General features: G+C 42.7%; 1 long non-coding RNA gene across 5 annotated transcripts in view; it reads left to right on the top strand.

Annotated features, from left to right (window-relative positions):
- Window positions 1–5,278: 5,278 nt before the first annotated feature.
- Window positions 5,279–25,491, top strand: part of LOC122456956 — a 126,916-nt gene continuing 106,703 nt past the window's right edge. Inside the window, exon 1 of one of the 5 annotated variants that reach the window (XR_006276164.1) lies at window positions 5,279–5,658. This is a non-coding gene — a long non-coding RNA (uncharacterized LOC122456956). Of the gene's footprint in view, window positions 5,659–10,732; window positions 10,955–25,491 lie in introns of those variants that run through there. The other 4 variants (XR_006276162.1, XR_006276165.1, XR_006276163.1 and 1 more) reach the window with 4 other exon arrangements.

Consider the following 25,491-nt stretch of genomic DNA (forward strand, 5'->3'; position numbering starts at 1 on the left):
TGCTGCCCATTATACACTCATGAGTACTCTTGTTTGAAAAAAAGCAGAAGCTCTTGAATGTTTCTTGTCATTCCTGATTGCATCTAAGCATACTGAGCATCCTCTTCAAGTCTGACTCACCCCTCGTAAGAGCTCTTTTGCAAAATCTGTGCTGTTTTCTCGGTGTACTCAGGGCTCATCTATTTCCTTTTTATAGCCCTCAATTGCCTTGCCATGGCTGATACCAGACAACACTGATATTGTCAGACATTGTCAACAGGGAAATTATATCAAGCATTGTACCCTCAATGCTGATTGTTGCTTAAGAAGGAAACTGAAGACTACTGTAATCAGTCTCACTGCACGTTGCTAAATTAAAATTTTGTGCTTTATTGATAATCTTCCTTGACATTAATATGAATAAAATGGCAATAAGCCTATATTTTAGATTCTGTCATTTCACTCTCCATGACTGATACTGGAACTTTGCATTTTCCTACTACACTCATTCAAATTACACTTACAAATTGCCCCTCTGAATAAAAAGCACTGTGCGGGGATGACAAGTATTGATTTCCAATCTCCTTCCAAAATGACTCTATCATTGCAAGTGAGTCAGGCAATTTGCCTCCCTTTACACTTCAGTCTATAGGCCTCAGATCACATTGACAGGTCTGATCCTTCAGGAAATGTTTAATTAGAAAAGAAATGAAGGGAATTACTGTAAATCCGCATTTAGACAGCAGTGCTACAGAATTTGTAAAGCTCCTTCTCTTTCTCTCCCCCCCACTCCTTGTGTATGAACTGCCTAATTTATTCTCTTATCCTTAGTATGAAGTTTCCAAAGGTTGTTTCACATAATTAGAATTGCTGTCTTTTCTCTAGGAAATATCTTGGCCTGGTTTAGTTAATGTTTTACTCTGAACTGACAGATCCTCCTGTAACTGAGTCTACATTAAAAGAGAGGGAGCATATCTACAATCACCAGGGCTGACACAAGGGCTCACCTTCTCAGTGAGCAAGAGAGAAAGAGACTTGCACTGACAATGCAATGAAGATGCTCAGCACTTTTTGCTTTCAGAGCTGTGTTTGAACCTAATTATGACTAACATGCAGTAAAAATACATCTTACTGGAGGGGAATTTTAATACTCCTAACTACTGCACACATCAGGCAAATGTAGTCAGCCACACAGCAAACTCCTGTTGTATCACGGTTCAAAGGAACCTCTGTATAGTCCCTTTGAGACAAAGGCTTGATTGTACCTATAGGAGTGAGGGAGAATGTACTGGGATGAAGCCAGCTGGAGTGAAAATGGATGGTGTAGCAAGCACTGTCTCAGTCTAAAGTGGAGCTAGCAGAGTGGATTTTTTTCCCCAAATTTCTCAATATTGACAATTTAAATGATGAAATTTCCAACTTTCAGCAAAAAATTGGTAGATTTTTTTTTATCACAGTCCATGGTCTACTTATGTTAAGTATTTATATGGCCCTGATTACCTTAGGGTACGTCTCCACTACCCGCTGGCTCAGCGGGTAGTGATCGATCTATCAGGGATCGATTTATCGCGTCTCGTCTAGATGCGATAAATGGATTCCCGAATCGACACCTGTACTCCATCTTGGCAGGAGGAGTAAGCGGAGTCGACGGGGGAGCTGCCAGGTTGACTCGCCACCGTGAGGATGGCCAGGTAACTCGAACTAAGATACTTCGACTTCAGCTACGTGAATAGCGTAGCGGAAGTTGAGTATCTTAGTTCAAAACCTCCCCTAGTGTAGCCTAGGCCTAAGTATCCAAGCACCTCACAATTTCCCTGTAAAGTGACTGGCTCAAAGAGCTCAGTTTATTTATCTTTGAAAACTCGTGGCGAACGGGGGAAGTCCCGGATGACTGGAAAAAGGCTAATGTAGTGCCCATCTTTAAAAAAGGGAAGAAGGAGGATCCTGGGAACTACAGGCCGGTCAGCCTCACCTCAGTCCCTGGAAAAATCATGGAGCAGGTCCTCAAAGAATCAATCCTGAAGCACTTAGAGGAGAGGAAAGTGATCAGGAACAGTCAGCATGGATTCACCAAGGGAAGGTCATGCCTGACTAATCTAATCGCCTTTTATGATGAGATTACTGGTTCTGTGGATGAAGGGAAAGCAGTGGATGTATTGTTTCTTGACTTTAGCAAAGCTTTTGACACGGTCTCCCACAGCATTCTTGTCAGCAAGTTAAGGAAGTATGGGCTGGATGAATGCACTATAAGGTGGGTAGAAAGCTGGCTAGATTGTCGGGCTCAACGGGTAGTGATCAATGGCTCCATGTCTAGTTGGCAGCCGGTGTCAAGTGGAGTGCCCCAGGGGTCGGTCCTGGGGCCCGTTTTGTTCAATATCTTCATAAATGATCTGGAGGATGGTGTGGATTGCACTCTCAGCAAATTTGCGGATGATACTAAACTGGGAGGAGTGGTAGATACGCTGGAGGGGAGGGATAGGATACAGAAGGACCTAGACAAATTGGAGGATTGGGCCAAAAGAAATCTAATGAGGTTCAATAAGGATAAATGCAGGGTCCTGCACTTAGGATGGAAGAATCCAATGCACCGCTACAGACTAGGGACCGAATGGCTCGGCAGCAGTTCTGCGGAAAAGGACCTAGGGGTGACAGTGGACGAGAAGCTGGATATGAGTCAGCAGTGTGCCCTTGTTGCCAAGAAGGCCAATGGCATTTTGGGATGTATAAGTAGGGGCATAGCGAGCAGATCGAGGGACGTGATCGTTCCCCTCTATTCGACACTGGTGAGGCCTCATCTGGAGTACTGTGTCCAGTTTTGGGCCCCACACTACAGGAAGGATGTGGATAAATTGGAAAGAGTACAGCGAAGGGCAACAAAAATGATTAGGGGTCTAGAGCACATGACTTATGAGGAGAGGCTGAGGGAGCTGGGATTGTTTAGTCTGCAGAAGAGAAGAATGAGGGGGGATTTGATAGCTGCTTTCAACTACCTGAAAGGGGGTTTCAAAGAGGATGGCTCTAGACTGTTCTCAATGGTAGCAGATGACAGAACGAGGAGTAATGGTCTCAAGTTGCAATGGGGGAGGTTTAGATTGGATATTAGGAAAAACTTTTTCACTAAGAGGGTGGTGAAACACTGGAATGCGTTACCTAGGGAGGTGGTAGAATCTCCTTCCTTAGAGGTTTTTAAGGTCAGGCTTGACAAAGCCCTGGCTGGGATGATTTAACTGGGACTTGGTCCTGCTTTGAGCAGGGGGTTGGACTAGATGACCTTCTGGGGTCCCTTCCAACCCTGATATTCTATGATTCTATGATTCTATGATTTAGCTTAACAAGAAAGAAGGTTAAGGGGTGACTTGATTACAGTCTATACTACATGGGGAACCAATATTTAATCATGGGCTCTTCAATCTAGCAGACAAAGGTCTAACATGATACAGTGGTAGGAAGTTGAAGCTAACAAATTTAGACTGGAAATAAGGTGTAAATGTTTTAACAATGAGGGTTATTCATCAGTGGAACAACTTCCCAAGGATTGTGATGGATTCTCCATCACTGGCAATTTTTAAATCAAGATTGGATGTTTTGCTAAAAGATCTGCTCTAGCAATCATTTTGGGGAATTTCTATGACTGATGTTACACAGAAGATCAAACTAGATGATCACAATGGTACCATCTCACCTTGGAATCTATGAAAGTGCTATTATCCCCTTTTACATTTGGGGAACTGAAGCTAAGCAACTTGCCTAAGATCACACAGGAAGTTTGTGGTAGAATAGGGACTTTTACCCAGGCCCTAGGCTAATGCCCTAACAACTGGTCCATCCTTCCTCTCTTCTGGAGAGAGAAAGCATTACCGGGACACTGATTCTAAACTAGAGATGGCCTCTTTGCCCTACTGTCAAATCAAAATCTTAACGGAGACAAAAATATTACATGACTTGACAAGATTAGAGGTCAAAATTACCTGTTCATCCATGAAACAGGTACAGGATAGACAGTGTCCTGTGCAAACTTACTACAGAAACAATGTCCTACCCACATACCTGCTCTGAAGGACCACCATAATGATCTTGTCTTGCGTAGTTGCTTTGACTGTACCGCTAAGGCTTTGGTTGTGATATTTGGGTGCAATTTCCTGCTGGGAAGAGATAGTCACGCTGCCCGTGGGAGGGAATCCAGAGAGAATTGTACCTCCAGGAGACTGCATTCCTCCCTGACATCTCTAACCCCACTGCTATATGCCTTCATGGGCTGTAGCTTACTCCCCCTGCTCCGGTGGCAGGTGTGGAGGGAAGGGCATGGTCCAGCTTCTCCTTCTGCTCTTGCCCGCTGTGGAATGCTATGTACTCCTGAAGGAGCCGACAGGGAGCAATCCATGCACTCCCTTGAGCACAAAGCACCTGAGTTTCCCATTGCCCTGCACTTTGTTGAGTCACTGAGGCCCGTGCAAAGGGCTACCAGTCTGACTAGGCAGTTTTTATACCTGTTTGGCACTAGTTTCAATAATGACACAAGGCAAGAGAGAATCAGGCCCCTCATGTCCTTCTGAGTCCTTCCCTCAAGCGAGAAGGTGAAGCTAGTGACTGTTCACTCCACTAACCCCTCTATTGGCATTCCTGGATGAATGGGAGCAGAGTCAGGGCACCTCTGCACCCAAAACAGCCTCTTCGAGCCATGGGCAGCTGTACAGAAAGTTATGCCAGAGGCTACAGTGGTTCCCAACCAGCCCCAGGATCAGACGAGCTGCAAAGGTGGCATAAAAAGCTCAGCTGAACTCATCTCTTATAAAGACAGATGCTCTTGGACACCCAGGCCCAGATCCTCAAAGGCCACCTAGTTCCTATTGATTTCAATGAGAGCTAGGTGCCTTAATACCTTTGAGGATCTGGGCCCTAGATGCTACTGTGATAGCACCCTCACACAGGGTGCAGATGGGGAAATTACTCCCTGAAGTTCAACAAGCAGCCAGGTTTTGGCCTTGGATCAGCCCCAGTGATAATACTAACAGACTCCTTGTTTTTTTGTAGATACACACTAACACGGCTACCCCGTGATACTTAACACAGTAATAATAGTGCATGATGTGGACTGAACTTGTTTGGCAGCAAGAAGTTTGAGGCCAGACATGGCAAAGAACAAAAGTGGGGGAGGGAAATCACAAGATAAATTATTAGAAAATGCCAGGCCAGGCAGACTGTGGACAGATCTCAGCTGCCCAGCATGAGCTTGTTAAAAGGCAAACCAGCTGACTGCTCAAGCAGGTGGTTTCACTAGCTGGCTTGGGCTGTGGGGGTAGTTAGCTGCTTAGAAGAAAGGAGATGGTTTAATATAATAGATAACTAAGGACTGGAGAGTGCTGTTTAACAGTGCTAAAGGGATTTTTCCTTCCTCCCATGTTACTGTGTGTCTGGTATAGTTTTCCTTTGAGAGAATTAAGGGAGACACTCTTCTTCTTATGTGCTTGCCAAAAATCATGAAAGTTTTAGGTGCTGCTGGAAGAAAACTGCTTTTTAAATTTTTTTAAAGACTATCTTGGACTTATTTACCCAAAACCTCCTAAAAATCAGCTTAAGGGAAGCCTTGGAGGCGGATTACATGTCTGCTTGTGATCACTTACAGATCCTTGAGGAAGCTGCTTAAGAAAGGCAAGTCTGCTCTCCCACGCTCAGGCAAAGGTAAGATCCAGCTATTTAACTACATGAAAACCTTAACTGGGAAGCAAAACTGTTGTTTTGTCAGGGGAAGTGCCTATAAACTGAACTGGCAGCTTAATTTGTGTGAGAAGTGCAGTTAATTTTCTTGTGTGGATTCATCTGAGGATTCATATTGCTTCTGTCATATGCCTTATTAGGAGAGGTGGTTTATCTTAGTACATTATGAAATTAGCCCTTTGTTTTGGGGTGTGAGAACACTATGATTAGGTGGATTTTAATTTTTTTTAATAACAAGATTCCTTTATATCTGACCATAGGAGTGCAAAATTCTATGAGCCTAGTCTAACTCCCATTAAAATCAATGGACTTCCACTGACTTTGACTGGGGAGTTGTAGCAGGCTCTGCATTTTCATGGCCCTTGTCTGCCACGTTGAAGTTGTCAGCTAAGGTGTTGCCAGTTCGGATGATGATTGTGGGTGTAGCTATCTGTAACTGAGAACAAGACCTAGCTCAACAACTCTTAGGATAAGAGGAGAGCTCTCCAATCACAATAATGAATAGTGTGGTGGATCAAGTTGGGGTCCTATTTAAAAAAACTCTGTCCCCTGAATTCTCCTGTTCCTCTGATGATATGCTCTCTTAAGAGCCAAGCAGGAGTGGGGGTCTGTGAACCTTTTTTCTAAGACAGACTGTTAGATGTGGGATAATAGTGCTTGTTAGATTATATCACTGATCATGGGCCAGCTGATTTAACTGAGTATAACAGTGTATACACATCGTTTTACTAATATTTGTGTTTCTTTATGGTTTCTTCCATCCTTGGTTAATTCATACATGTGTGGATAAATGTGCATGCTAATCCCCTAACCTTTGCCATTTTAAAGGTACCATAGAAATAACCTTAATGGAAACTCTCATTCTGCCTGCCATTGATGTTGCATCATTTTGGATTAACGTGCGTGGAATAGAATGTTTTTCATTTTATTTTTTAGTACTTTAAAAATATAGGGACTATCTTTAAATTGCACTTCAAACAGACAGTGTGTGACTCTAAAGATAGGTTTTTTGACAATTGTTTGCTTCTGGAATGTGGTAGAGGAAGTGCCAACACCTACCTTTTTATTAAGTGTTGCTACAGACAATGAACACCATCATTCACTGCCTTGCAAGTACAAATGACTTTATGCTTTGCTTCAGTTCTAAAAGCAAAACCACTTGTTTGCTGCAGTAATAATATAGAGAAACTCTCAGCTGTGCCTGTTATACAACACCCTACCAAGGCAGCGAAATCACTGCCAGGGAACCTGCCAACAGACTCGAATGTCAAGGGTCTGATATGAAAAGCCACTTCACTTGTGTGAGTGGTCCCATTGAAATGGAGCTGTGGATCAGGCCCATTATGTGAAATGTAATATGGCTCTTGTAAGAAAGAACAACTACATACACAATAAAAAAGAGTACTTGTGGCACCTTAGAGTCTAACAAATTTATTTGAGCATAAGCTTCCATGAGCTACAGCTCACTTCATCGGATGCATGCAGTGGAAAATACAGTGGGGAGATTTTTATATACACAGAGAACATGAAACAATGGGTGTTACCATATACACTGTAATGAGTGATCAGGTAAGGTGAGCTATTACCAGCAGGAGAGAAAAAAAACCTTTTGTAGTGATGGTCAAGGTGGGCCATTTCCAGCAGTTGAAAAGAACGTGTGGGGAACAATGGCAAGGGGGGGAATAAACATGGGGAAATAGTTTTACTTTGTGGAATGACACATCCACTCCCAGTCTCTATTCAAGCCTAAGTTATTGGTGTCCAGTTTCCAAATTAATTCCAATTCAGCAGTCTCTCATTAGAGTCTGTTTTTGAAGTTTTTCTGTTGAAGAATTGCCACTTTTAGGTCTGTAATCGAGTGACCACAGAGATTGACTGGTTTTTGAATGTTATAATTCTTGACGTCTGATTTGGGTCCATTTATTCTTTTTATGAAGAGATTGTCCAGTTTGGCCAATGTACATGGCAGAGGGGCATTGCTGGCACATGATGGCATATATATCACATTGGTAGATGTGCAGGTGAACGAGTCTCTGATAGTGTGGCTGATGTGATTAGGCCCTATGATGATGTCCCCTGAATAGATATGTGGGAACAGTTGACAACAGGCTTTGTTGCAAGGATAGGTTCCTGGGTTAGTGTTTTTGTTGTGTGGTTGCTGGTGAGTATTTGCTTCAGGCTGGGGGGCTGTCTGTAATCAAGGACTGGCCTGTCTCCCAAGATCTGTGAGAGTGATGGTCGTCCTTCAGGATAGGTTGTAGATCCTTGATGATGCATTGGAGAGATTTTAGTTGGGGGCTGAAGGTGATGGCTAGTGTTGGGCCTGTCCTGTAGTAGGTAACTTCTGGGTACTCTTCTGGCTCTGTCAATCTGTTTCCTCTACATACACAATGAAACTGCAGTAAAGCAAACCATGTATTTGGGAGCTCAGGAGTTTATCCTTCATGTACAATGCCTAACTATAATTCTGCCTGTAAGGTGAGCTTTCTCAACAGCTGAGTGTCTGTGCAATTTAAACTGAGATCAATATTAACTATAAAACTATGTAATGAATGACAAGTGCCAAAGTATGAAATCCAGTGGGACTACTTGTACCAGAATGGTTAGATGTAAGTTTTTTTTTTTTCATGATTGGAGATAAGACGAAGATGGCAGGCACAGGACAGCTCTCTGGTCCTGAACTACTTTAAGGATACAGGGGCATTGAAGGATCACTAGTATTTGCCATTAACAATTTTAAAAATATCCTGTAGCCTAAGGAGGAAGTGTGCTGGGGAGTGTACCAGGATGCCAGCCTCTCAAGTCCGCTTTTCATTGAGCCTTGAAATCAAGATTGGGTGTCTTTCTAAAATATAGGCTTTAGTTCAGCCATAAGTTGTTGGGCTAGAATTGCTGGCTATAGCCTATGTTAAGCAGGAGTTCAGACTGAATAATCATAATGATCCCTTCTGGCCTTTTAAAAAAAAATCTGAACTATTTTTTAAAAAATGTTAAATATTTTGCTACTCGCAATTCATTAGAAGAGGAAACAAGCACACACACATGGGGGAAGCTATGATATAAGTTTCCACAGGTTCCTTTATTGATGACGGCATTCATATTTTCAGAATTTTTCTACTATATGACATTTGTTCTAGCAAGGCTCAAATGTACAGGGAATAAGAACATAATAAAAAAATTTTGCTCTTCGTATTGTTTTTCAATAGATCACCTTTTTGTTATGTACAGTTTGATTACAAAGTCAAAATAGCACTTACAAATATTCTTCTGCTGGAAAACAGAAGGCTTTAGCCACACATTTTGAGTACTTTACATGAGGCATAACTTTATAATTTTTAAATAAAGCGTGTCATTGTAAAAATTGTTATGTACTTTGCTATATGGATTATAATACACAATGCATCTCTTTCTTTTTGCCTTTTTCAAAGCTCCCATGATTCAGGTATAATCCCCATCTGTAAAATGTGTAAACTAAGGCACAGTGAAATTTAAGTTTCTTGGTGAAGACCTCCCTTGTTAGACAGCTCCATGCTCCTGTCACTAAACCATTCTGTAGTTGTCATCTCATTGGGATGCACATGAATGGTGATGATGGCTGCATTAAAATAATTAAAAACAAAAACAAAAAAAACACTTTTTGAGCTGACAGAGAAGGAAATGGCTGCTTTGTTCTGGCTCAAAACCAGAGGATATTACTGTAACTCTGCCACTGTTACCTTTGTCTTCTCTGACCCACTCCCTCTGCTTGATCATTGCACCTTGACTTGGGCACCAAGTCCTGAAATCCATTCTGTTTGGTCTCTAACACCCACTGGAGTCCTGTTGACTCTAATGGATTCTATCTGAGAACAGATGTCTGCTTGTATGGCAGCGTAAGGTCCTTTAGATAATAAAGTATTCAGGAGAAGGCATCTCTTACTGTATTAGGCTTAAAATTGCATGTTTTATTTTATTTTGCTTGCTAATTCACTTTGTTCGGTCTGTTATTAATTGGAACCACTAAAATTCTACTTTTTCTGTTTAATAAAATCACTTGGGGGGCAAACAGCTGGGTATATCTCTCTACCAGTGTTAGAGGGCGAACAATTTGAGTTTACCCTGTATAAGCTTTATACAGGGTAAAATGGATTTATTTGGGGTTTGGACCCCACGTGGAGTTGGGTATCTGAGTGCTGGAGACAGGAATGCTTTTTAAGCTGGCACAACCAGGTAGGGCAATGAAGTCTCAAGCTGCCAGGGAAAACTGGCTCAGAGGTAGTCTCGGCACATCAGGTGGTAGTCCCAAGGGGGTTTCTGTGACCCAACCCATCACAGGCCCCTCACCTAGGGCTTTGGGGTAATAGGCCAGCCTTGGATCAGCTAACAGTACCTCCTTAAACCCTGCTGAGATTTTATTTATTTATTTTTAAAGACCGCTATGGGATAGGAAAAAGTCAGGTGGTGCCCTCCTTCCTGATAGGCAGTGAGTCGTGCCCTTTCCCATCTGGCTGGGCCAGACTAAGTGTTCGGTGAAGCCTGAAGCCAACTTTTAACCTGTGCCAAGCCTCAGAGAGATCCTCCTTCTCCCCTTCTCTCTTAGAGGATGTAAATGGTGTCCCCCAGTCAACTTGGTCACTTTGCACTTTCTTTCCCCTTCTTGGTCAGTTTCAGCTATTTCCCCAAGAATATCAGCTTGCTTTCTCTCTATGATCCTGTCAGGTTTCCCTTCGGTTATGTAACCCACAGAGGAGGAGAAAACACTGCCCTTGGGAACTCTCTCCCCAGTGGTTACACCAAGAGCCCTAATCCTGTGAACAGTTTATCACTTTGCCTCTCCTCTTCCCAAATCCCCACCTGCCTAAGGCAGCCTATGTGTGTGGGCTTTTTCCTCCTTTCTTGGGAAATGCTTCGGATCTTATCAACTCTGCTAAGGGCTGCATGAGCTAAAGTATATATTGAAGCTGTAGTTTGTTGTTTTGTGGTGTGGTGTTTTGTTTTGTTTTTAAATCTTCCCTTCACAATAATCATGTTGACACTGGAACACACTGGATGTCTACGTATTGCATATATAGACTGTGCTGCCTGCCTTGAGAGAGATGCACCATCTGCTCTCGAGGACCCTGTTCGTACTCCTGCAGACGTTAGATAAACATACTGGGGGAGCAGCAGACAGTTTTCAGTCATGACGTATCTGAGCTGTGTTTAAAGTCAAAAGCCGTTATTTACAGCTTGTGAAGAGAGAGGACTCATCATCAAGGGCAATACATTAGATCCATTGCAGGTCAATGGTTTAAAGGGATAGAAATGGTTTGTCTGTCCTGTCACTTGCTCTTTAAACTGGAGAAGGCTCCAAAAAGGCCAGTCGAGTTTCCCAATACTAATACTGTCTGGTTACTTTTAAGATGGTGTATAACACTGAGTATTGGGTTAGGAGCTAAAGTGGGATGAGTATGTCACTTCCAGATAGGGTAAGGGCCTAAAACTTTATTTATTTATTTATTTATTTATTTATTTATTTCGCCCAATGTGCCATGTCGGAACAGAATGCAATGATTGGAGCTGCACCTCAGTGCACCTTTCTCCCCATAATCTGCTGTTATAGTTGTGGAAACACTGAAGCTCGATATAACAAAGGGATGGGGGAGGAGTGGACAGGGTGTTCTCCATGAAGGCTCCAGAATTCAGGAGGGAGTAAATCCAATTTTCAGCAGTGACTTGGACACTTGAGAGCTTGAAGCTCTTTGACAGTTAATGGGACTGAAGCTCGTAAATGCTAGAGTCCTTTTTTAATAGCGATTAAGCTCCTAATTCACTTAAATCCTTTTGAAAATGTTATCCTTTAACATTCCACCTGTCCTGAGGTTTTTTTCTCCTTCTTACATAGTGAGTAATCTTGAGCCCGTATAGGGGAAAGACTTATTTCCTGCAGGGCAAGTTGGAAGTTGAAGGCTCCAGGACTCTTCCTCCATTGCACGCAGCGGTAGCAATGTCCTGTTATTCCTGCTCATTAGACCTGAGGCTATAGAGAGCGTCAAATTGGTTAGACTGTTGCCCCACCCCCACAGCATTTTCTGCTTCCTCTTTTTTTATACTAGTTCCCACATTCTGGTTCTGTCCCATATTTGGAGCTTGGGAGGGTTGATTGATAAGACCTACAGGAAGCTCTTTCTCTCTAGCACAAATCGGCCTCGTTCTTTCTGATGACTTTCTCCGGTGTTTTTTCACACTGACAATTCTAATTCTACTTGTGTTTGACCCTTGGAATTCAACTGTACTAAATTTCCTGTGCCTTGAACATACATGCATGTTCCTTGAGTCTGCTTAATGGCCCTAGAAAGAAGGGTTCTGACTCATTGGAAATGAAATCTGAGCATGCACTTAACACAATCTACTCTGTCAGGATTGGATGTTGTTGACAGATGGTTACATTGGGGAAGCGTGTGAAGTTATGAAACTGGAAATGAGTCTCTTGGAAGTGACAAATGGCCTTCAGAATGCAGTAGGATGGCCATTGTGAGATGCTGTTCTTGAACTGCTAAATGTGCCTCACTGAGATGGTAATAAAGATCCCAAAGGCAGTGAAGCTTCATCAGCCAACCTAAACCCAATATGGGCTCTGGAAATGAGGTATTGAAAGAATTTGAGAAGTCCCATATTTCTAGCTGTGGTGATAAGAGACAGCTCATTGAAGAGGGGACAGGACTTAAAATACCTAAGCCAAAGTATCACACACTCTGCATTTACATGGCATATTTCATCAAACCTCTCCAAGCACTTTACAGTCATAGCCTTACAATAACTCTGAAGTAGACAACATTGTAGATCCTCAGGAATCTGAAGACAGGTTCAATCTAGACTCAAAGATCGTGTCTTCCTGCTTTCCCACTTCTCCCCCTCCCCCTTCCCACCCTCTCCAGAACTTTCTGCAGAGTTTGCTCGAGGGGGATGTTCACATCCATGTAAAAAAAAATTCTTAAATATCTAGCTATATCTCCTTTCTTTCCTCTTCAAAAAACTGGCCTGCTCAAGCCCCTGCCGTGCCTCATTCACCCAATTCCTTAGTCAGCCAAAGTTTCATGTCCCTTTTCCCTCATCCCCAGTGGAGATTTTCAGACAAAGTTCTTCTATCCCTTTTAGAGACCAGAGGCTGATTGACTTGCCCCATGCCACCTAGCAAGTCAGTGGTGGAAGGGAGCCTAGAATCCAGGTATCCTGACTTGGGGGCCCCTGGCTGTAACCACTGTACATCACCATCCTCCAAACCATATTTCTTCTCTTCTCCTCCCGTCCTACTTTCCCATGGCTATTTCAAACATTGTGGGAGCAGTGAGCCTTGTCACTTCGGGGACCAGTGTCCATTCTGGCCTGTTTACTTCCAGCTGAGCAGTCACATGGCTGCATTCATTGTGGTGCCATGCACCAAAGCAGAGTATTAGTGAGTGAGAGCAGGTGGTAGTGACTGCTGGTTTAGATTTAAGTTATTCTGACTGCTTTGGAACCTGTGAGTGCTCCTCTGGTAAGAGGCACCGGTGCTTTTCAAAACTCTTTCTGGTTGGTCTTGAAGGGCTTGACTCTTGTTACTGCCTCTGGATATCCTTCTGTGACTGTCTCCTTAGATTTCAGAGTACCAACTGTGTTAGTCTGTATTTGCAAAAAGAAAAGGAGTACTTGTGGCACCTTAGAGACTAACAAATTTATTTGAGCATAAGCTTTTGTGAGCTATTTCATCAGATGCATTTAGTGTATTTTCCACTTGTAGCTCACGAAAGCTTATGCTCAAATAAATTTGTTAGTCTCTAAGGTGCCACAAGTACTCCTTTTCTTTTCATCTCCTTAGAGGTTTTGCTCTTGAGTATCAGATGTTCACAATGGTCCTTTCCTGCTGGCTAACTCTATAATAGCTTCCTTCCTTGATTCAGGAATACATTATTAGCTTCACCTTCATCATCTAGTCTATTCTCTTCATTTTGCTTGTATCTGTTTGACTTTCGGCATCTGTAGCAGGGCTTGCCCAACAGCATCAGTGTGTCTGCTGCCTCCGTTTCCCCTCCTCAGTCAAAACTCCACACAACTTTCAGATCACCTCTCCCCCTTCTGGGCCTGCTTTTTTTAAACACACACACACACACACACACACACACACACACACACACACACACACACACACACACACCCCAAAAACAAGCCTTCCCTGCTCCTGACTAGATCACAGGATGCTCAGAGGTCGTCCTTTAGCCTTGTCCCTGGGCTCATATTTTTCCACCCTAGGTGCAGGGTTTCACCACAGCTCTCTTTATGGGCTCTTGTTCCCTAGACCCACTGGAGAACTTTGGAGTCACTCCTTCCAGTAGGCTCTTCTAACTCTAAATTAAAGTACAGACTTGTTTGATATCCTATAGTCCTGTCATCGAATTGGTTAAATCAAGTGAGGCTGAGCTTAATTCCCGTAATGCGCCAGCTCCTTATTATTTTGTCCAGAGCAGCAAATGTCAGCATCTGCTCAAGAGCACCCTCTATTGCTCTCCACTAGAGTATAGCTTCCTGCTGTTCAATCACATGTAACTTGTGTTGCGAAAGGACTCGGTAAAACTTGCTGTTTGAGGAAGCTGACAGTTCCTACTCTTGATTTGACTGCTTGAAAAGACTAGACTCTTCCCTAATGTGTCAGAGGTCAGGAAGGGTAGTCAGATTACCTCTTGGGGGCACAATTGGGCTACACTGTGCCTTTGTGACATGCCCCGTACCCTCCAGAATAAAAGCCGTGATTGTCTGTATTAATCGCTGTCATCCTCCCCCAAGAGAGAAGAAATAATCTTCCCCTGCAGAGGGAAAAGTGTAATGCCCTGTGTCCAATTTTCTTTTCATTGCTGTTTTTATTGTGGAAATCGAGTGCTGAGTGATTCTAAAATGAAAATAGGGAAAGCTAATTTTTGTAGTTCTTGCTAATAAAATTCTTAATGTGCTTCTCTCCCATTATCATAAAGATTGTTATAGTGTATTTTATCTCTGGTATCTTATTTTCCCCACATTATTTTCCCCACATCAGACTAACATTCCTTATCATCAAAATTACTTATCTTTAGATTTCTTCCATTTTTCTCATTTCTCCGGCCCTGTTGTTGTTGTCCTTTTGATACTGCTGATATTTTCATAAGCAATAAATATAGGTCACGAAGAAAAGTTTTGTTTTTTAAAAGAAGGCAATGCAGCAAAACTGGGTGTATTTATCTAAAATATCTTGTGTGCACAATTAACCAACAATCTGCTAGATAAAATTATGTTTACATACAGCATGGGGGAAAAAATCAGCATTGTATTGTATTGGCATAACTGACTACGCAGGTATGTTCAAATGCTGCTGGTAATGCACAATGATCCCAGGACTGCAGCCTTCAATGTAGAAGATAAAGTAGCATCTGGTTCTTTAATACATATATTGGTATTTGTTGTACAAAAGTATGGAGCCTGGATGGTGGAAAATAGGACCGTGATCCAAAGCCTGCTGAAATTGGTGCGACTCGCTCACTATGATTTGGCTAAGACTCTAAAAGACTGGCTACCTTTGCTGCACTCACATTCAAGTGCCCGTGCCAAGAGGACTGCTAACGCTCTGCGATTGAACACAGAGTCTCTCTACACCTAGCCGCCCTTGCGGTTGAATTGATTATCCTCATCTCCAGCACCTTGCCCTGTTACTATCATCAGCCTTAAATAAAGATATGGCCACAAACAAATGACTAAGAATTTTATGGAAAACACATAATATCGTTTTCTGGGGGTTTTGAAATCTAACTTCCCTGAGTCCTGTGACAGTTCTCGGGATACCCAGGACGGAGAGTCACCTTGTTATCCCCTAGATCCTGCAAGATGGAGTCTTGCTTGTGGTAACTGGATGTTAGCTCCCTAACACCTCCAGCCTGTCAGCTGTTTAAAGCACTCTCCTCCAGGCTATGTCAGCCCTGACTTCACCTTGCCAGTTAATAACAGCTGCATCACTATTCGCATTGAAGCATTCTCCTGTGATGACCAGCCCCTGACCCTGGCTACTCACAGAAATCCCAGATGCTCAGCCCCCAAGGGAACAGTGTATGGCAGTTTTACCTTCAGTCATTGCTCCTACATAACGCACCGTACTGGTGAGCACTTAAATAATGGTTTTTGCTTTATTGTAAGGGGGGGGGGAGAGGTAGAAACAAATGGTTGCAACATAAAACAAAATCACAATACACAAACTAGGTCCTACACTGCTTAATAGTGACCTCTCTTATCTAATTAAGTAGGTATCCCATGCCGCCCCCAAAAGTTGTAGAGTTGGCCGGCCTCCCAGGAGCTAGGATCCAACCTTTCATGGAAAGCACCCCGCACTCCATAAGATTCCTCAGTAAATGGATACAGAGGATTATTCTTCACCCTTGTCAGATAATGAATCAGTCTTGTGTGTATTCACAGGCAGGGTGACCCTGTCTGTTACAATGTTCCTTTTTACCTCCAAATGGTTTTGATTGTTTGCAGTTGTATTTGTTGGTTTTTCCATGGACTGTTCTGGGATGGGGCAAGGGTAGGCAATTGAACAATATATTTACATAATCAGCCAGCCAAAGAAGGGTGACAGCTTTCTCTTCGTTGAATGGGCAATCACCAAGACCTATGATTCCCTGGTAACTAACTTCTATGGTAAGACCATAAGGACATAATTTTCAATATAGATAAATTATTCCTTAAATATTACCAGTACACAATGATTGAGCATTGATAACCTACAAGCTTTTAGTAGAGACCTTACAAGCTAGCTTTCCTGGATAAATACCATAAAAGCAGTGTATTAGATGTACAGAGTTTGTCAGGTCTGAGACGGGTTGCTTGTAAAGACCAGGGAGCACTTTTGCCAGTTGGCACCAGGTGCCTTCAGCTTTCATCCATCACTCAGAGATTGGTTCCATGCAGTTAAGGTAACCAGATGTCCCTGTATTATAGGGACAGTCCCAACATTTGAAGCTTTGTCTTGTATAGGCATCTATTACTCCCCATCCCATCCTATTTTTCATACTTGCTAGCTGGTCACCCTGCATGCAATGTGCATGGGGTGAGAGAAGAAAGGTCTTTTCAGAAGAGACCTTTAGAATTGGGGTTTTATTTTTATTGACATTTTGAGAACCCACAGCATTTTTCAGGAAGACCCAGATTTTTGTCTTGGTTAAAATGCCATTCCTATAGTTGTGCAGTGTACTGTTCACTGGTTCTCTGCTTTGCTGCTGCTATCCATCCCAGAAGTAGCTGTGGGTGGTAAGTACAGAGTCTGAAAAGCACTCTTGAGTTTTCATGGGACTTGTGAAATATGAGTGACGCTGTCAACTTGTGAGTTCTTTTCTGTCCAAACACATGTTGCCTATTTCTATTTTATAAGTAAAATGGAAACATCTCTAGCTGGAAAAGATTTGGGGAAAAGCTCTCTCTTGTTCAGTTTGTCTGCTTTGTAAACTTGACAGCACTTTTTTCTGGTCAGTTTCTCTCCCTCCTGTGTAGTCAGTTTTCTGCACGTCTTCCATCCAGCAACAAGAACAAGAGAAACTGAAAACAGGAAAATTGGTGGTAGGGGTCAGGCATAAGTGTGGGACCTTGTCACAGGGTGCTCGGCTCACCACTGGAGCACCTCCTTCTGGCCAGATCTGGGAGCTCTGCCAGTCCCACGCCCAGTCCTGCAGTTGCTCACTTCCCTCCAGCCAGGTCACTGTAGTTCTGCCCTTCAGTGGGGTGTTGCGAGTATCAAAGACTCTCAGGGACCTATTGTCTCAGGTAGCCTTCCCTTTGCAGCTCCTTAACGGTGCCGCTGCCCAGTGGCTAGTTGGGGAACCCTGGCTTGTCCTCAACTCTGGAATCCAATCCAGGGACCGTACAACAAGCAGTCATGGTCTGCACAGTCCCCAGCCTTTCTGTTGTATCACTGGGCTACTTCCTTCTCTCACCCTGAGAGCAACTGCTGCCTCTTTTTCTGTGCCACCCCCTTCTGCGGTCAGGTACTGGGCTTTATGCAGGCCCCTCCTGTTCCTGTCCAGCTGAGCTCCATCTCTAATTTAGTCTTTGTCAGGGTTCCCTCCACACTCTGAACTCTAGGGTACAGATGTGGGGACCCGCATGAAAGCCCTCTAACCTTATTTCTACCAGCTTAGGTTAAAACTTCCCCAAGGTACAAATCCTTTGTCCTTGGATGGTACGCTGCCACCACCAAGTGATTTAGACAAAGAATCAGCAAAAGGACCCCTTGGAATTCCTATTCCCCCAAAATATCCCCCCAAGCCCTACACCCCCTCCCTGGGAGGCTTGAGAATAATCTACCGACCAAATAGGTAAACCAGATTTTTAAAAATCTGAACTTTATAATAAAGGGGAAAAAAAGTTAAAGCAGTACCTCTGTAAAATCAGGATGGAAGGTAACTTTACAGGGTAATCAGATTCAAAACACAGAGGATTCCCTTCTAGGCAAAACTTTAAAATTTAAAAAAAACAGGGATAATTCACAAGTTGAAAACAAAAGGTAATCTAACGCGCCGTGCCTTATTTACTTACTCTTTTTGCAATATTGAGACTCCCTTTAGCATGGTTTATAGGAGAAGCAGTTTTCGACCTTGTGCTTCTCTGCTTCCCAAGAGAACACACAAACAAAGAGCACAAACAAAGCCTGACCTCTGCCCCCAGATTTGAAAGCATCTTCTTTCCCCATTGGTCCTTTTGGTCAGGTGCCAACCAGGTTATTTGAGCTTCTTAACCCCTTACAGGTAAGGAGGAATTCTAGGCTACCCTTAGCTGTATGGTTATGACAGTCTTCATTCCTCATTGGCTCCTCCTTCAGGTGCAGCCTAGATGGTTAGTGGGATCACCTACCCACCTTAACACTTTTGGGAGATGTGAGGGGTGGACATCTCCTCACAGACCTGAAATAATTTAATGTTTTTCAAATATAGTTGAGAAAATGGCCCCTTTCAAGCAATTTATGGCTTATTTATGGCTGTTTGCTCTGACTCTCTAAGAAAAAGCTACAACTTAAAAGATCATTTTTTTGCAATACAGTAGAACTCAAAGGATCTGGGCCCCCTTGCACTGGGTACTGTAGAAAAAGATAGATGCTCCCACCCCTCTCCCCCCCCAAATTAGTGGCTATTGGCCCTAGTCTTGCAAATGCCTAAACGGATACTTTAAGCATTAGTAGTCTGAGTTCAAACTAGTCAACGTGTAGGAAGAATGTCAAAGGTTTTGTTATCTGCACAGTCACCCACCATCCCGCTAACCTTCTGCCACCCCACTCCAGCAACAGTGACCAAATGTTGCTGCCCTTGCCTGCCCTAGAGAAATAGATTCAGGAGGGGGTGTGGGGAAACAGGAGGGAAGAAGAAAAGCAGTCATTCAGATTCCACTGAATGCATCCAATGAAGTGAGCCGTAGCTCACGAAAGCTTATGCTCAAATAAATTTGTTGGTCTCTAAGGTGCCACAAGTACTCCTTTTCTTTTTGAGTCATTCAGATGGTGCCTCTGTCTAGCATTTAAAAAAGCATAAGGCTGCAAAGGCAGCATTTTAATAAATGAGGGAGGGGAAGGGAAACAGCGAGGAGATTCTTGGGGATAAGATGGTGACTCCAGCGATCATTGTGAAATCTATCACAACAGACTATACGTTCTCCACTGGGACAGCATAGGGGAGCATTAGTAGTTGCTAATGGATGTGGAAAGATGAACACCTCTCTAACGCAAATGCTCCACACTCATGCAAGCTGCGTTGGCAGCATGATACCCTCAGAACTTGTGGCTGACCTTGCATAAGGTCTGTCAAATGCTGTGAAAGACTCCAATGGAAGGCAATGTCTTGTTGTTAATTGCTGAAATCCTCTTCTTTATTATTCCCTTTTCCCCAAAAATGTTATCCCATTGTTGTAATTACTAGCTGCACGATGTGTAGTCTATCACCGCTGCCCTGCAGCACTGTTGAAACTTGGCAGTTCCTTAGGAGCTCGAGCTGTGATAGATCATCCAGCAGCCACAGCAACTTCAATTCCGATACTGTTCAGCACGTAATTAGACAGCTGGAATCCTTCATGTTCCAAATGTCAATTCCATCTCCTTCAAGTTGTCAGGCAGTGAACACACAATGCTCAAGCTCCAGTAGAAGCTGGGCAGGCTCTGGTGATGTCTTGTACCGACAGCTGCTTCTCCGGTTCAAATCTCCCCTTGTGTGAATAATCACTTTCCTGTTGAGCCCAGCATGTGTTATGGCTTTTCTTCACTTTCCCCTTTGTTTAATACCAACATTTACCATCACTCCTGGAGAATGAGGATAAAGAGCGGAATGGTGGGACCATATATTGAATGACTTACCCATAGCTGGAAAAAAGGACATACAGTTACGGGTTGGGTTAAACCTCTTTGAAGTGTGTGTGTGTGTGTGTGTGTGTGTGTGTGTGTGTGTGTGTAGACCTGCTCTTCATTTAAGATACTTCCATCAAGCTCCTTTACGTAACCAGATAGCTGAAACAATTGCGGCTTCCACTCCAAACACAGGCACATGTCAGTACCCAAAACAAAGGCAAGTATGTATGGGTGGAGTGGTTTCGCTGGCTCTTGTTCTGTGAAAATTTGTGTGTCAGAGAGAATGCAGAAAGACCAGAGAACTGGGGAGAGAGAAGGAAGTGCCAGATGCTGCCTGAACAAGTATGATGAGCGTGGCCCTGAGAAAAGCCCAGAGAGACTGCTTTTGGGGCAGAGTACTTGCAGAAAGGGATTTGGATCTGTGAGCAAAGAAATGGTCTCCTGTAGTTTGAATCCTCTGCCTTCCAGGAAACAGGCCTTTGTACATTCTCAGTAAATAAGCAGGATTGTGTCAAAGATACCAGACTCCATCATCAATTTCTCCTCCTCACAGAAACAATCTGCAGAACCCTGAACTTTGGCCAACTGCTAAGGTCAAAAAAGGGGGACACTGTACCGTTGTCCTGCTTCGCCTAGACTCTATCCCTAGTGTACGCTGATGTTGTAACCCTGCCTCTTAGGCAACATTGCTCATGTGCAGCCATCAATAAAATTTATAGCTAGTGCTGGCATTGCATAAGATGTGTAAAATGTTTTGGGATCCTCAGATGAAAGGTAACATCTTTGAAATCCTCTTCCTTTAGTTCCCCTTTCCCAAAAACTTACACCATGGTTGTAATTACCAGCAGTATGGAGCACAGCCTGTAAGACCCTTTCCTCTTATGTCTGTGACATCCACTTGCCCCTAGGGCAGTGTAAAAAAGCAAGAGGAGAATAAAGCCAATTTTATGTAGTCTATGGAAAAAAATGGTGGAGATTCCCTCCACTCTTGCAACAGTTCCCTTGACATTTCCTTAATGGCACTTACTGTGTGCACAGCCAAAGCTTATACAACCCTAGATAAATAATTATGAAGTTTTAAAAGATATATGCTCCTTGAGTTAATAATTTTAACAGCCTGTGAGAAATGTTGCTGTTTTCATGGTAACAGGAAAGTTGTAATTTCGTCTCTAATTTGACAGTGCTGGTGTAATCCGTACAGATGGCTTTCTGGTGGGAACTGTCTTTTTAGTTTTCTTTAATTGAAGCTTTCTTAATGAAGTGATATTATTGAGCAGCTTAGGCAAACAATTCAAAATGGATTAATTAGCACTAAATATACCAATAAAAAGTGTACTTAGAATTATTTAGGAATAAAACTGTATAGCTGTTATGTTAGCAGGTACCGGACTTCAATTGTACATGGACAATTTCTGAGGTTTCTTTTAGCGATTTTTTTTTTAAAGCCTTTGTTGGATTATGTCTTTGTCCCTAGAGCAAGAAATTAATCATCTACCATAATCTATCCACCTAGTAAGCATCAGACTGTTCATTATTTCTTGGAACTACTAGGCATTTGAATGTTACGGTGCTGATGGCTCTGTGTGTGCATTTGTGCGTGTACATATCTTGGGGGAGATTTTCAAAAGTGCCTAAAGGATTTAGGAGCCTAAATTCCATTTTCAAACTGACTTAGGCTTTTAGGAACCCAAATCACATGGAAATTAAATAGGAGTTAAACTCCTGAGTCCCTTAACTTTTGAAAGTTTTACCCTTTGTCGTTTCCAGACTATTACAGTAACTTACTTCTGGAAGGCAAACAACCTAATGTAGAGAGCGCATTTGCGCCAGACGCACCCTAGATTCTCCATCTGCTGCTAGAGTCTTGAACGAACTCCACTCCTCAAACTTCTAACCAGAACTTTATCTTTCAGACTTGCGTTCCCAACCTGCTTGTAGCCCTTGCGTTGTTTAATACTAATCTCTGGACTGTCGGAACTGTTTGAGAACCAGAAGTCTTGTGCTTTTATAACCCTTGAATGGGCAGGTATTGAACCCAAGACCTCGGGATCTAAAAAGGGTGTGCGTCTACCACTTCAGCTAAAGTACCAGCTCCCTTAGTTTGGTGGCAGTAATACACTCATAAACCTCTCTATTCTTCTTGCACTAGAGGGAGACAGAGTTAACAAGGAAGCAGGAACATGCCATGTTAAGCAACATCTCCTTCCAGGCACTTATCTTCACATATAGATTTGATGAAATATAAAACTGTCACAGTTAGTTCTTCAAAGTCTTTTGCATGTCAGGATTATTAATCTTTTTGAGATTCTTGTGTTCTAACTGCTTTGTTGAATATTTTCATAGCAGTGATTGGTGGTGGTTTCCACATCCTTAAAGCTGCTAAACTAGCAGTTCAATTTATCCTAATTCAGAACCTAATTGTCTTGCACTGCTGGCTAATTAAATGTTCAGAGAAGTGATAAATTAGGCAGGTTGATCATTACAACACAAGTAATTAGTCACTCTAACTGAATCTGTGCCCAGCAATCCATGTACATTAGGATGGTGGGGGGGGGGGGGGGAAGTGAACAAAGTATTTGTCAGGATCGTAAAAAAAAAAATACTAAAAAGACAACTCTAGGCACTTCATGTAAGGCACTTAAGTCGTATAGCAGCTCTGGTGTTTTAAACTGCTTGTTTTTTTGCATTAGCAATTCTTACTCTGATGCCCATTAGGGGAAGTTGGAGGTCTGAGATCAGAGGGGTAAAAGAAAAATATTCCCATTTCACAGAAGATCCAATCTACTCCTGGGCTAGACTACAATGATGGTAAAAGCTAGAAGTGGATGATCTAGGGGCCCCATTTACTCATGGCTTCACTGGAATTGAAGCCTGCTGTGTCCTGTAGAGCAACCCCTTCTCTGCTTCATCTTATGGCATGTACAGTCTTTGTCATAACACCCACATATACAAAATAAAAGCCACTCTCTAAACCAGGAGAGCTTATCATTTGCCTTCACAGGAAATTATGAACTGTGATATTCCCTGGGTGTGAAACTTAGAAGCATAAGGGTCTTACATGGTTTGGTGGCTCAAATCATTGCAAATCCAAAGTGTAGTCCTTTTGCCATTTACATTCTTCTACTCTGCCTGTCGCCATGGTAGCCGAAGATCTGTAATTAGTCAGTGATCCAAAAGCCATTGAAGTTGATGGAAAGACTGTTTTGACTTGAGTGGGCTTAGGATCAGGCACATACTCCCACAAGTTATCCTACAGAAGCCCACATAAAAGGGGATTACAGAATAGAGTCCACTGGTTTATTTACTAATACCCTACCAATCACTTCGTCAGCAGAGTTGTTGTGTTGTGTAAAGATTTTTCCCTTTACAGAGTGCAGGTAAATCTTACCGATGGCTTTAAGCTCCCTATGGCTGGCCAATTTGAGTGACACACCCTAGGGAAAAGTCTGACTGACTGGCAAAGTTTAGCAAAGCTACCATTAGGTGCTCTCCAAAAAGATTTGTATAATGCAATTCTGCATACCTGCCGTCGGTCAGTGTTCATGTCAGAATTGCAACTGGACTGAAATGCCAAAGTTCTGTGCTTAGTTTTCCCCAGCTGGTACAGTTCCTTCAGTAGTAGAGGTGATGGGGAAATTTTCATCTAAATGGTTCTTTGTCGGAAAACACTAATTTGTTGGAACCGGGACATTTCACAGGAACATACTGGGTTTGATAAAAGTTTTTAACAGGAGAGATCTCTTGGGTCCAGGTTGGAGGGGGGGGGAGAGAGAGAGAGAGAGAGAGAGAGACCAATTGAGACCTACCTAAGGGTACAGGACCTGGGTTCAAGTCCCTGCTCCAAATGGGGCAGAGTAGGAAAATAACCAGCAGGCTATTGGCTATTCCAGAGCGCGCGCGCGTTTGTGTGTGTGTGTGTGTGTTTTGGTTTTTTTTTTTCTCTTTGAAAATGTTCATCCCACTAGAGAATGGGGAAATGGCTGTGAAATCATGAAACATTTTTATAGGATGGGAAAAACTTCTGTCCAGTTCTATGAAACAGTTAATCTACAATAAACAGCACAGCTCAACTCCACCTAGGCTTTCCCAGGTTTTTTTGTTTTGTTTTGTTTTTTTAAAGTCCATCAGCAGTCAAATTCATGGAGACAGAGAAGAACTCTAACATTTAAAAAAAAAATCTGATAATACCTAAAGGTTCAAAAAGCAGATTAACTTTAGGCCAGTGCTGAAATAGATACAGATGGCAGGAGAGACTGGGAGTCACTGTGAATAAATTACTCAGATTTTAAAGGGTCTGTAATGGTCATGTATTCTATACTCCTACTTAACACAGGCCATAGATTTCCTGCTTCCAGCCTCTCAACTTGAGCTTGACCGAGAGGAGGGATTGTGCAATGGTTAGGACATTATGCACCTGGGTTTAACTTCTTGTTCAGCTACTGCCTTTCTCTGTGACCTTGGCTAAGTCGCTTAGCTTTTCTGTGCCTCAGTTCCCCTTCTGTGAAGTGCGGATGATAGCACTGCCTTGCCTCACAGGGGCTTTGTGAGGATAAGTACATGGATTGTGGGTGCTCAGTTAATATGGTAACAGGCACCATGTAAGTATCTTAGGTAGAGAGTACGTCTTCCAGAAAGATGCCTACTCCTGATTTGAAGTCTCAAACTGATGGAGTTTTTACCCCATTCCTGTTTCAATAGCTGGTTACCTTCACTGTTTATATTTTAAAACATGCCTTTATTTTCAGTTTGAACTTTACCGATATCAAGTTCCGTCCATTAGACCTTGTTATGCCTTTGGCATCTAATATTGAAGAGCCCGGTCCTATCAGACATCTTGCCTCTGTGCTAATTATAGAGTACGAACACTTTACTTCCTGAACTTGTCTTCTAAAGCTAAAAAAACTGCCCTGCTTTAGCCGCTCATTGTAATTGTTCCTGTAGCTCTTCTCTGAACCTCTCTGATTTGTAACATCTTTTCCAAGAGTGAACACCAAATCTGGACAATGCGATATACAAAGATAATATTGCCTCTATTCCCCATCACTCTTTTCCTTTTAAAATAGTAAGCATTGTATTGGACGGACACACACACACACACACACACACACACTTTTTCTTGTGACAGCATCACACTGCCCAAAGATGTCTGCCTGGGGAAAGAACATTTTTGATGTTATATCCAATAGTGTGTCCTGTCAGGTACTCGTTGGAATCGGTGTGTAATAAGAACTCAAGGGAAACTGCAGACTAGGTATCAGATTAGCAGCCGTGTTAGTCTGTATTCGCAAAAAGAAAAGGAGTACTTGTGGCACCTTAGAGACTAACAAATTTATTAGAGCATAAGCTTTCGTGAGCTATAGCTCACTTCATCCGATGAATCAATGCATCCGATGAAGTGAGCTGTAGCTCACGAAAGCTTATGCTCTAATAAATTTGTTAGTCTCTAAGGTGCCACAAGTACT

Source organism: Dermochelys coriacea, chromosome 17, assembly GCF_009764565.3.
Source record: "Dermochelys coriacea isolate rDerCor1 chromosome 17, rDerCor1.pri.v4, whole genome shotgun sequence".
Taxonomy (NCBI): Eukaryota; Metazoa; Chordata; order Testudines; family Dermochelyidae; genus Dermochelys; species Dermochelys coriacea.